Genomic DNA, 10480 nt, shown 5'->3' with positions numbered 1-10480 from the left:
ATCTGCATATCTGAGGTTGTTGATATGGGATGGCTACTAGGATGGTTCTAATCCACTGGTGGCCTTGTAAGAAATCAGGACACAGACATACACAAGACCATATGAAGATACAGAGAGAAGCCAACTTTCTTCAAGCCAAGGAGGGAGGCCTCAGAAGAAATCAACCTTGCCAACACTTTGGTTTCAGACTTCTGGCTTCTAGAACTGTGACACAGTAGCAGTGTTGTGTGAACCACCAGTCTGCAGCCCTTGGTTATGGTGGCCCGAGCAGGCTAATGCACTCAGCCTCCAGATATGGAGGTGGATATTCCTGAAGCAGTAGTCCTGGGTAATAGGTATATAAGGCCATGGACTTGCATGCAGCCTCTCAGCTGGGCCCTGATTCTTCTGCTGCATGAAAACCAATGTTTTCAGGGATGCTTCAGCTTACTGGAGCCTCTGGTCAACTAAGACTGGCTGCAAAGGGTGACATTGTCCCTTGAAACAGTGAAGCTCCCTTACTATGGCTCTTCCACTTGTTGACAGGACACAAGTGGGCTCCTCAACACTGCTTCCTTCAGCCCTTTTGGACAAACTGTTTTTGCCTTTGGGGCCTCCCTCTTTGGAAGTCACAGAGGCACAGTGTCCAGGAGAATTCCGTGGAAGGCAAGCTGCCTTGTTTTCGTTTTTTTGGCAGATGCTGAAGTTATCTTGCTGTTTGTACTACAGAGACACTATAAATCTTCTGAGTGAGCCTCTGCATGTTTCTGTAAAATGTTATGATCTTCCATGTGAACAAACTGATAGTACAAACACTGATACTGAAGAAAAGAACTTCTGAGACATATTATGTGAGGTTCAGTAACATTATGGAAATATGACCTTTCTTATGAGTCTATATATTGCAAACTAAAATGATAAGGAAACTTCCCCAACTCGAGTAGTAAGACCATTTTTTCTTCTTTGTGATAGTTTTGACAGTCTGCTAACAAGTACTTAGAGACTGACTCCCTGTTCTAGTTCAATTTTGTCTTCTCTGTGTGAATTTGGGTATGAGTGTATGATAGTGCATCATTAATGTTAATTTTTGTTGTAGTGTTTCCAAATACAAGTGGAGATAGAGTCACTCTTCCAAACCGCTTGCTCTTGTTTTAAGCACTAAAGGCGCTATCCTGGGAATCCTGTCAGGGCTGAAGATTCTCTAGAAGAAACAGACTCTGGTTCTATTTGTCCTCTTGTCAATCCAGGTTCATGAGCATTAAGAGAAAAGTGGACAGAGGAAGTTGGCATATCAGTGACCTCTGGCTTTGTGGATCTGTTGAAACTTCCTGCTCTGGCCAGTTTTAGAGCTTCCCAGGTGACGCTAGTGGTAAAGAACCCACCTGCCAATGCAGGAGATGCAAGAGACTCAGGTTCGATCCCTGCGTTGGGAAGATCCCCTGAAGGAGGGCATGACAACCCACTCCAGTATTCTTCCCTAGGGAATCCTGTGGAAAGAGAAGCCTGGCAGGCTATAGTCCATGAGGTCGCAAAGAGTCGGACACGACTGAAGCAACTTAGCACGTGCACAATGGCCAATTTTGTTGTTGTTATTTTTTACCTTATTATTCCGGATGTGAGGGCTTTACACTTTCTGCTAAAGTAGTACGTATGTCTGTTTGCATTAATAGCCTGAGTTGTCATGGGTAGGATAGGCCTCCTCACTGCTGGTTGGGCCCATGCCTAGCTAGCCTTTCAAAGCTGTGTTCACGGCAGCCCTGAGTGCACGTAAGGGGCAGTTGTCCTGGTTCTGTTTTGCAAGTGCTGTCTTTGTGCGTCTTCATTTTTCTTTTGACAATTCTCCTGTGCCATCGTAATAATGGGAGCCCAGTGGTTGTATCAGGCAGACTGGGTGCCTTTATCTGCAGCACACAGAATTGCAGTGAATGAGAGCAGTGTGATGTTCACCTTTATAGGGTCTTTCAGGAGGATGGAGTAACTGGCAGCTGTAAAGCCGCAAAAAGACTATCTCTGGCAATGTTCTGTAAAAAACTAAAATAAAAATAATGTTTCAGAGCCTCATCTGCATAATAGTAACAGAATTCAGTATAATGGTATACGGCATAATAACAAAATTCCATTCTTTAAAATTCTAAAATGCATTGTCTATACACTTGCTTTCTTCATTTTTGTAATGAATTACTTTGGAATATTCATTTCACCACAAGTCCAGCAAGATCCTGACCACAGCCCATTTAGAGGGCCAACCTGCTTTACGTGTCTCAAGGAATTCAGCTGATGAAATAGTTTGAACTAACCAAGAAGTAAAATGCTAATGTTCTAAAGGTATGCTTTCACCTCTTTTTAAAAGATTGTACTATATTATGAAAATACATTCATAAAATTATTAAGTAACAGTATCATCTTATGGTATGAATTCATGCTGAGCCGCTTCAGTTATGTCCGACTCTTTGTGACCCTATGGACTGTATAACCCTCCAGGCTCTTCTATCCATGGGATTCTCTAGGCAAGAGTACTGGAATAGGTTGCCATGTCCTCCTCCAGGGGATCTTCCCAACCCAGGGATCAAATCCAGGTCTCCTGCATTGGCAGGTGGGTTCTTTACCGCTGGTGCCACCTGGGAAGCCCCACATCTTATGGTAACGTGCTAAAATATGTTGTCTGTAATAGGTATGGCCTGCATTTTTGAGTTTTATGGAATACTGAAAACAAACATATAGAAAAGCAGTTTAATTTAAGCATATTCATGCAAATCTGGAGGAATTTAGAGAGAAATTAATCCCTGAGACAAAGTATCTGGCTCATTTATTCAAAGTATACAGTATTGTCATTGTAGAAAATTTCACAGCACTGCATGGTTGGTGTCATAAATCTGTGACAAGTCATATATTACACAGTTAAAAGTATCATGTTGCTGCAAATTTGGTTTGATAAAGCTCTGCATAATTTACAGGTTAAAAAGAAATGTTCACTTTTCAATTAAGTAATTTCCATGGTGAAAGGGTTTAAATTGAAGTGACATAAAACAATTTTCATTTAAAAATGTACTATATCACAGCCATAATTCAAGTAGGCTTCAGAAAATGTTGCATTTTGTCTAATTAGCAATTAGCTTAGAGATTTGATTATTTCCCTGGGAAAGTTGTTCCAGTATTCAGGATAGAAGGTCACATTTCACACATCTGTCTGCCACGCAGACAAACGCATGCCTTCTGCCTCACAGACCTTTGCTTTCTGTGTCATTCACCATTTGAGGCTGATTTCTAGAGCTTTCCACTTGGGCAAAATGAACCTCCTCTTCTCTGAACATCAGCAGCCCATCCTCCCACCCTCTCTGCTGCAGGGTTGGGGGAGGCAGGCTTTAGAAAACGGAAACTGAAGGCTTCACTTTGCAAATCCTCACGATCTCCAATTTCACGTAAACATTGCACCCCCAGGGAGACTGAGCCGAGAGACTGGAGTCAGACATTTGTTTGAAATCACCAAGCAAAATCTAACATAAAGAGGAGTGTGAGATGACAGAGGTGCAGAACACCAAAGACCGAATGTTTATTCCTCAGGACGTCAGCAGCCTTGAGAGAGCCATGGATCTGTCGGCTGGGGAAGCCTAACTACACAGGTTAGCTCCCCACGTGATCCTCAGGGGCAGGGGCTAACCTGTCAGCTACTATTCCAGCTATTCCATGTCTTGTATGTTTGATGCTTGTGGCTTAGACACACCTGTGTGTGCGTGTTAAGTCGCTTCAGTTGTGTCTGACTTTTTGCAACCCTATGGACTGTAGCCCACCTGGCTTTTCTGTCCATGGAATTCTCCAGGCAAGAATATCACGCCTTCCTCCAGGGGATATTCTCCACCCAGGGATCAAACCCGAGTCTCTTTTGTCTCCTGTGTTGGCAGATGGGTTCTTTACCACTAGCACCACGTGGGAAGCCCTTAAACACATCTGAAGTGCCTAATTAATGCCAGAGAACCCAAAGTGTTGTCACCACAGACACCACACTCCAGCCTAGCATAGACCAGGCTATCCCAGTGTCGTCTTTCATGATCTCTGATGTTGGGCTGCTCTCGTGCCTGAAGCTCTGTAATTATAGATTCAACCTTTGTTTCCTGCTAAAAAGCTGTCCTTACTGAGACAGAAAGTGCTATGTCGGATCCTTCCTATATTCCAGAGCTTCCTTGCTGAGCTGAGGGATTGTATTGATGGTCTCAAATACCTCATTGTCTTGCTGTCCTCAAACTATTTTATCTCCACATTTCTTAATTCTTTTGAGTAATTCTGGTCCCAAAATTTAGAAGACTGTTCAGCTAAGAGAAAAACTCCCAACCATAAAACAAATTTTTAAAAAAGGAAACCCAAAGCAATTAAAGCTTTAATTTTTTATGGCCCATATTTCTATAAATGTAAATGACTAATACACATCATGAAATATTAACCATGTTGGTAATCCAGAGTTATGTATGATGTCAAGTCACTCCCCATTGTCAATGAAAAGCTTTCAGGCAGCAGTTTCTAAAAACAAACAGAAGCTTCCAAATGTCCCATCAGGGGAGTAAGAGCTCACTGGAGGCCACATTTTTCATAAGTGCCAGTCTTGAATGAAGGGAAAAACTTCACTGGACTCCAGACAGGGCAGAAGAGAGAACTACATGGAAGGATGCAGGACAGACCTAAGGGAATCCACCAGGGGTTGTGACCTGATGCAGCAGGTACTTTGGCAGAAGGGACACCTCCCACCATGATTAAATTCAGGGCTCACACGTGTTTATGTATCAGGAGGTTATATCAGAGAGGAGGCCTTGCTAGAGACTGAGCTTGTTTTATTTCCTTTTCTTCAGTACAATAGATATGGGCCATGTCCTGGAGTAATGAATGCTGGCAATGGTCTTAGGGGCATAACAGTGTCCTCCAGAAAGGGCACTGGGGGCCCCTGGAAGTCACGGCCCATGGCCTGCTGTAGCAGGCAGGCTATCCAGGGAGAAAGGAAAGCTCACCTACAGGAAGGGGACCAGTGGCTCTGGGTCCCAACCACTTGGAACCAGCTTGAGCCCTGGGAAGAGATGAAGCACTTTGAGAGACACTGTGGGAGCAGGACTCAAGCATCCTTAGTTGGTCCAGTGCTTGGGGGTGGCTTGTCTTCCCTAGAAGAAGAACTGCACCCTGCTTGACCTTCCCAGCCAGCAAAAGGTCTTCTCAGCAGGGGATGGGCAGCATTGTTGTCAGGGAAACAATCTTCTGCCCAATACCATGTGTCAGGAGAACCACCAGAACTGAACAGACTAGCTCTAGTTAGCTCTTCTGTGGGTGTGAGAAGCTGGACCAATCCACTCTGAGTGGCATAAGGACAATTAGAGGTGCAGCGGGAAGAGAGGCCTCAGTAGGGAGAGCCTTGCTTTCTGATAATAGAGTATATGGGATGGACAATTATTTTGTGGCAAAAAACTGTTGTCTGCTAACCCAACAATCCTCTGGAAAAGCTTTTTCTGGAAGAACTCACCTCCCATGACAGAGACTTAAAATGCCGAGTACTCACTCTCTCAAACTGTCTTGGTATGTGGTCCAGTTTCTTTTATTTATTGTAGTTGAGTTACATTGTTGTGTTAATTACTACTGTACAGCAAAATGACTCAGTTATATATGCACATTTTTCATACGCTTTCCTATTATGGTTTATCACTGGATATTGAATGTAGTTCCCTGTGCTGTACAGTAGGACCTTATTGTTTATCCATTCTATATATGCCAATAATTATAGCATCTGCTAATCCAAAACTTCCAATCCAACCTTCTCCCATCCCCCTGACCCTTGGCAATCACCAGCCTATTCTCTGTGTCCCTGATTCTGTTTCATAGATATGTCTGCTGGTGTCATATTTTAGATTCCACATGTAAGTGATATATGGTATTTGTCTTTCTCCTGACTTACTTCACTTAGTATGATAGTCTCAAGTTGCATCCACGTTGCTGCAAATGGCATTATTTCATTTTTTTAACGATTGAGCAATATTCCATTGTATATATGTACTATGTCTTCTTTATCCATTCATCTGTCATGACCATTTAGATTGGTTCCATGGCTTGACTATTGTGAATAGTGCTTTTTGAGTATAGGGCTGTATGTATCTTCCTGAATTATAGTTTTGTCTGGATATATGCCCAAGACTGGGAGTGCTGAATCATATGGCAATTCTAATTTTATGGTATGTGGTCCAGTTTTGATCAATGAGACGATGGGATAGTTTCTTATGAGCTTGAGGGGAAATTATTTTTCTCCTGGTAAAAAGACAGGGATAGGCAAGAAAAGTTTGCCTCTTTCTTTCTTGTCTTAAACATAGCTTGAGTGTGGACATGACATTTGGAGCTGTGGCAGCAATATTGTGAACATGAGGAAAAGCCCAAGAGTATCATAAGTCAACTCAGAACTCTGATACTAAACAGCCACCAAACCAACCTTAGAATCACCCTCCCTTTATAAGTTTATTTTAGTTGGGTATTCTATTATTTGCTATTGAAAACGTTTCCATAATTAGCAATGTAAATGACAGAAAACCCAACTAACCCTGGCTTAAATCATAGGGACATATATTATTTACTTAACAGAAAGACTAAAAGTAGATGATCCTGAGATTGGTTCATTGGCTCAGCCACATCATCAAAAATGCAGACTTTCCTCATGTGTCAGCAATAGATTCTGACCTTTAGTTTTTGCTTCATGGTTGCAAATGGTTGCCAGCAGCTCCAAACATTCCATCCTGGCATAGGCTAGGGCAGGAAGAGGAGGGCAGAAAGGGATCCTCCTCCCCAGCTGCCTCTCTGTTATCAGGGAAGAACATCTTTTTTGGCATAGTCCACTCACTGGCAAGAAGGAATGGGACAGCCATTGGTGACTTAAAGCAGGTTCTGCTTGGCATCTGCTCTTTTCTTCCTCCTCTGCTCTTGTCCTTTCTCAGCATGTCCACTGCCCTTGCTAGCAACCCTCAAAGTCTCTTGGTGATGCTACATTTTTGGGGTTTCTTTTAAACAAAGCATGAGAGTAAAGCATGTTTGAGCTTTGCTCTGTCATTGGGGCCCCAAAGAGACTGCATGATCCCCCTGCTACTGTCTGCAGGCCTTGCTTCCACTGCTTCCCCTCACAGAGGCAGACCTCAGGGGAGTAGTTCTTAATGCGGCATGATTCTGAACACATACACACCCCTACTGCCAATGGACATTTGGTAATGATTGGAGACTTTTTCAGTCTCACAACTGGGGAGGCGGTGGTGCTACTGGCATCTAGTGGGTAAAGGCTAGGGAACTGGTACTAATCCTTCAATGCATGGAACAATCCCCCACGCAAAAATTAACCATACCCACATGTCAGCAGTGCCAGGGTTGAGAAACTTAGCCCTAGAGGATGGGACCAGGGCAGAAAGCCACCTTTCCTCCTTTTCTTAATGCCTCCTTGCTTTTGTCCCAGGCCCTGATAAATATGGAGAATGTCCATATTCTGTGTTCCCTTCCAAAGACATGAACGTGCCCCTGGATGGTAGCAATGACCAAGTAAACAACACAAAGGAGACACCAAGTACTTACTTATGTTGGTTCACTGATGAAATAAACTAATGTCTTGAGTCTGTTGTCTTTGGAAAAATTGCAGCAATCACTGCATGACTTATGTCTTAAATGGCAGTGTTGCAGCATTAGTAAGAGTGTTTCCAGAGGCCATTGCAAAAGAGACAGGCACTATGGGAGGAATGTGGTCAATGCAATCCATTTCTGTTGATGAGCTTTGGAAGTGAGCAAAAGGTCAGCAGAGGAGCATTCTAAAATTAAGACTCATGAATAGTTTGGATCTGGGCCTTGTCTTCCTACTCACCCCTGTCTGCCTTCACATTATTTCTACCAGGCTCAAATGATAGTACCTTCTTTTTAGACTTGTCATTTCTTGGTTTTCTTTTTTTACAATATACCTTCTTATTCTTAGTCTATTTTCATGCACAAAGAGAGACAGACCAACAAATGAGAGAAAGGAAAGAAATCCCCCACACACTTAAGCAGGATTCTCTTCTTGTCAGTGATGGAGTTGGCTGTTTCCGCGGACATTCAGAGTGCTCTCCTAAAATAATCATGCCACGTGGAGATGGCAGAATTGAAGGTGCAGATATGTCTACATTATAAAGAGATCCTCACCCCCATCCATTGTCTAACACAAGTTAGAAGTTTTTCACTTACATACCTTTGCTTTCTGAGTCACATCAGATCTGTTTAGGTGATCTCAGGCCCACAGGGTGATTCAGCGGTGTCTGTGAAGAAAGCTGAGCGCTGAAGAATTGATGCTTTTGAACTGTGGTGCTGGAGAAGACTCTTGAGAGCCCCATGGACTGCAAGAAGATCCAACCAGTCCATTCTGAAGGAGATCAGTCCTGGGTGTTCTTTGGAAGGAATTATGCTAAAGCTGAAACTCCAGTACTTTGGCCACCTCATGCAAAGAGTTGACTCATTGGAAAAGACCCTGATGTTGGGAGGGATTGGGGGCAGGAGGAGAAGGGGACGACAGAGGAAGAGATGGCTGGATGGCATCACCGACTCCATGGATGTGAGTTTGAGTGAACTCCGGGAGTTGGTGATGGACAGGGAGGCCTGGTGTGCTACGATTCATGGGGTCGCAAAGAGTCGGACACGACTGAGCGACTGAACTGAACTGAACTGAGACCCCAGGCCACTTTGCTCCTCCAATCTAGGCATGCAGCTTCCACCTCATGGTCAAGGTTGGCTGCACCATCTTCCATTATCACAGCCCACATTCCAGCCGGCAGGAGTGCAGCACTCCCCCTACTTTTAAGGGACATTACAAGCTGCCCTCATCCCTTCTGCTCAAATCCGTTGACCAGAACCTGGTCACACAGCCACATCAAGCTGCAAGGGGTGCAAACTGGAAAATTGTATTGGGAGGCCCAGTGTGCTAGCTACAGTGTGAGAATTCTGTCACTGAACTGCTTGCTAAGTGCTAGGCTCTGTGTTGGGTTTTACTTGGATTACTTGGTCGAATCCTCACAACAAAAGCAGATACTCTTCTAGTGTCTGTGTTACAAATGAGGAAGCTGAGGTACAGAAAGCCCACCCACTCCCAAAGCAGACCCTAATTTGTTAAGGAACTGCCAGTGGGTGGATGGTAAATGGGGAGGGAAGCCAGCAAGGGCTCCATTTCAGGCAAAATCCCCACTTCCATCCCACCCCACCCCACCCAACCCTGATCCTGCAGCATGTGAAATGCCATGAAAAGTACAAAAAAAGCCAGGTCTGTGGGCCTAGAATGTGCTGAATGAATGAGGGAGTGAGGAAATTAAGGAATGTATGGGTTCAAAACTTGATTATTCTCAGGAGGACAGGAGATGAGCTGAAAATCATTTTGGGAAATAGATTTTCCTCCAAACTACTTAACCATCTCCCTCTCATCCTCCTGACCCCCCAGGAGGTTCTAACCCACCCTTCTATGCAGCAGCCTTGACTGAGGGCACCTGTTACCCTCAGGTGTGAGGCAGAGAGTCGGCACAGTTGGATGTTCTTTTTCCATCCTTGTCTGAACCTGACCAACCTGTAACTTGGCTGCAGCATTGCCTTGTGAAGTTGGGCAAGTTTCTGGAAGCTTCACCCCTCTGATCTGAAACCAGGGAGATTAGAATAGTTTGTCCTTGTCTGAAAATCACTTTGAGACTTGCAGGCAGCAGATGGCCCTCCAAATAAAATATAATCTCCCCTCTGCCAGACCAAACATCCTCAAGGTCAGGTTCACAAATCCCACAAGAAGTATGAAGCTTATGGGTCATTGAGGGAGGGACTGGCATCAGGGGCTTGGACTGGGAGGGGGGCTCCAATCCCCCGTACCTCCCACCATTCCCTGAACAGTGAAAGAGCCCGAAGTCTTCTTATTGATTAGGTTGATGAGGCCATCAGTTTAATGATAATAATATGACTTGTGGAAAAGATCCTACATTTTCAAATAGAATAAAAGGAGACCAGCTGAATAAGAGACAAGATTGCTTTTTCTCCCTCCAGCATAATCTCCTAGGCCCCCTCTCTGAGTCAAGAGCGTGTCTCCTGTGAAATTTCGCCCTGAAAATCCGCAGGGTCTTTAAATTTCACAGTTCCTGCCTAATGTCCTAGGGAAATGGCTTCATTGAGAATCCCCTGGGGACTCACAGGGGGCAAAGGACACTTGAAAGAGGATCCCTCCTTTAATAGCTACTGGAAGTGGTCAGATGTAAGCCTTGGGCTGGCCTTTGCTGCCCTTGGTCTCTGTTCCCATTTTTGTCCCCAGTTGTGCTGGGTGAGTTTGGCAGAGTCTTTAAAGTCCTGGCATGAATCACTGGGAGGCACTTGGCAGATGCCAAGCGTGATTGTGACACCATCAGAATAATCTCCACTCCAGGTACCAAATAGCTGTTGCTAAGAATTGGAAAGAATATTATTTTCTTTCTGAGAATTTGCAATTTGGCCGGCAATGGGGGAGGAATTTCATTAA

The 10480-nt window shown here is 44.2% G+C and overlaps 1 protein-coding gene across 1 annotated transcript in view; it reads left to right on the top strand.

Annotated features, from left to right (window-relative positions):
• Positions 1 to 3466: 3466 nt before the first annotated feature.
• Positions 3467 to 10480, top strand: part of EEPD1 (endonuclease/exonuclease/phosphatase family domain containing 1) — a 192298-nt gene continuing 185284 nt past the window's right edge. The window contains exon 1 of the mRNA XM_019958772.2: positions 3467 to 3599. The gene's annotated coding sequence lies outside the window, so the exon portion shown is untranslated. The remainder of the gene's footprint in view (positions 3600 to 10480) is intronic.

This window comes from Bos indicus, chromosome 4 (assembly GCF_029378745.1).
Source record: "Bos indicus isolate NIAB-ARS_2022 breed Sahiwal x Tharparkar chromosome 4, NIAB-ARS_B.indTharparkar_mat_pri_1.0, whole genome shotgun sequence".
NCBI classification, from domain to species: domain Eukaryota; kingdom Metazoa; phylum Chordata; class Mammalia; order Artiodactyla; family Bovidae; genus Bos; species Bos indicus.
This window is presented reverse-complemented; position numbering and strand designations above follow the sequence as displayed.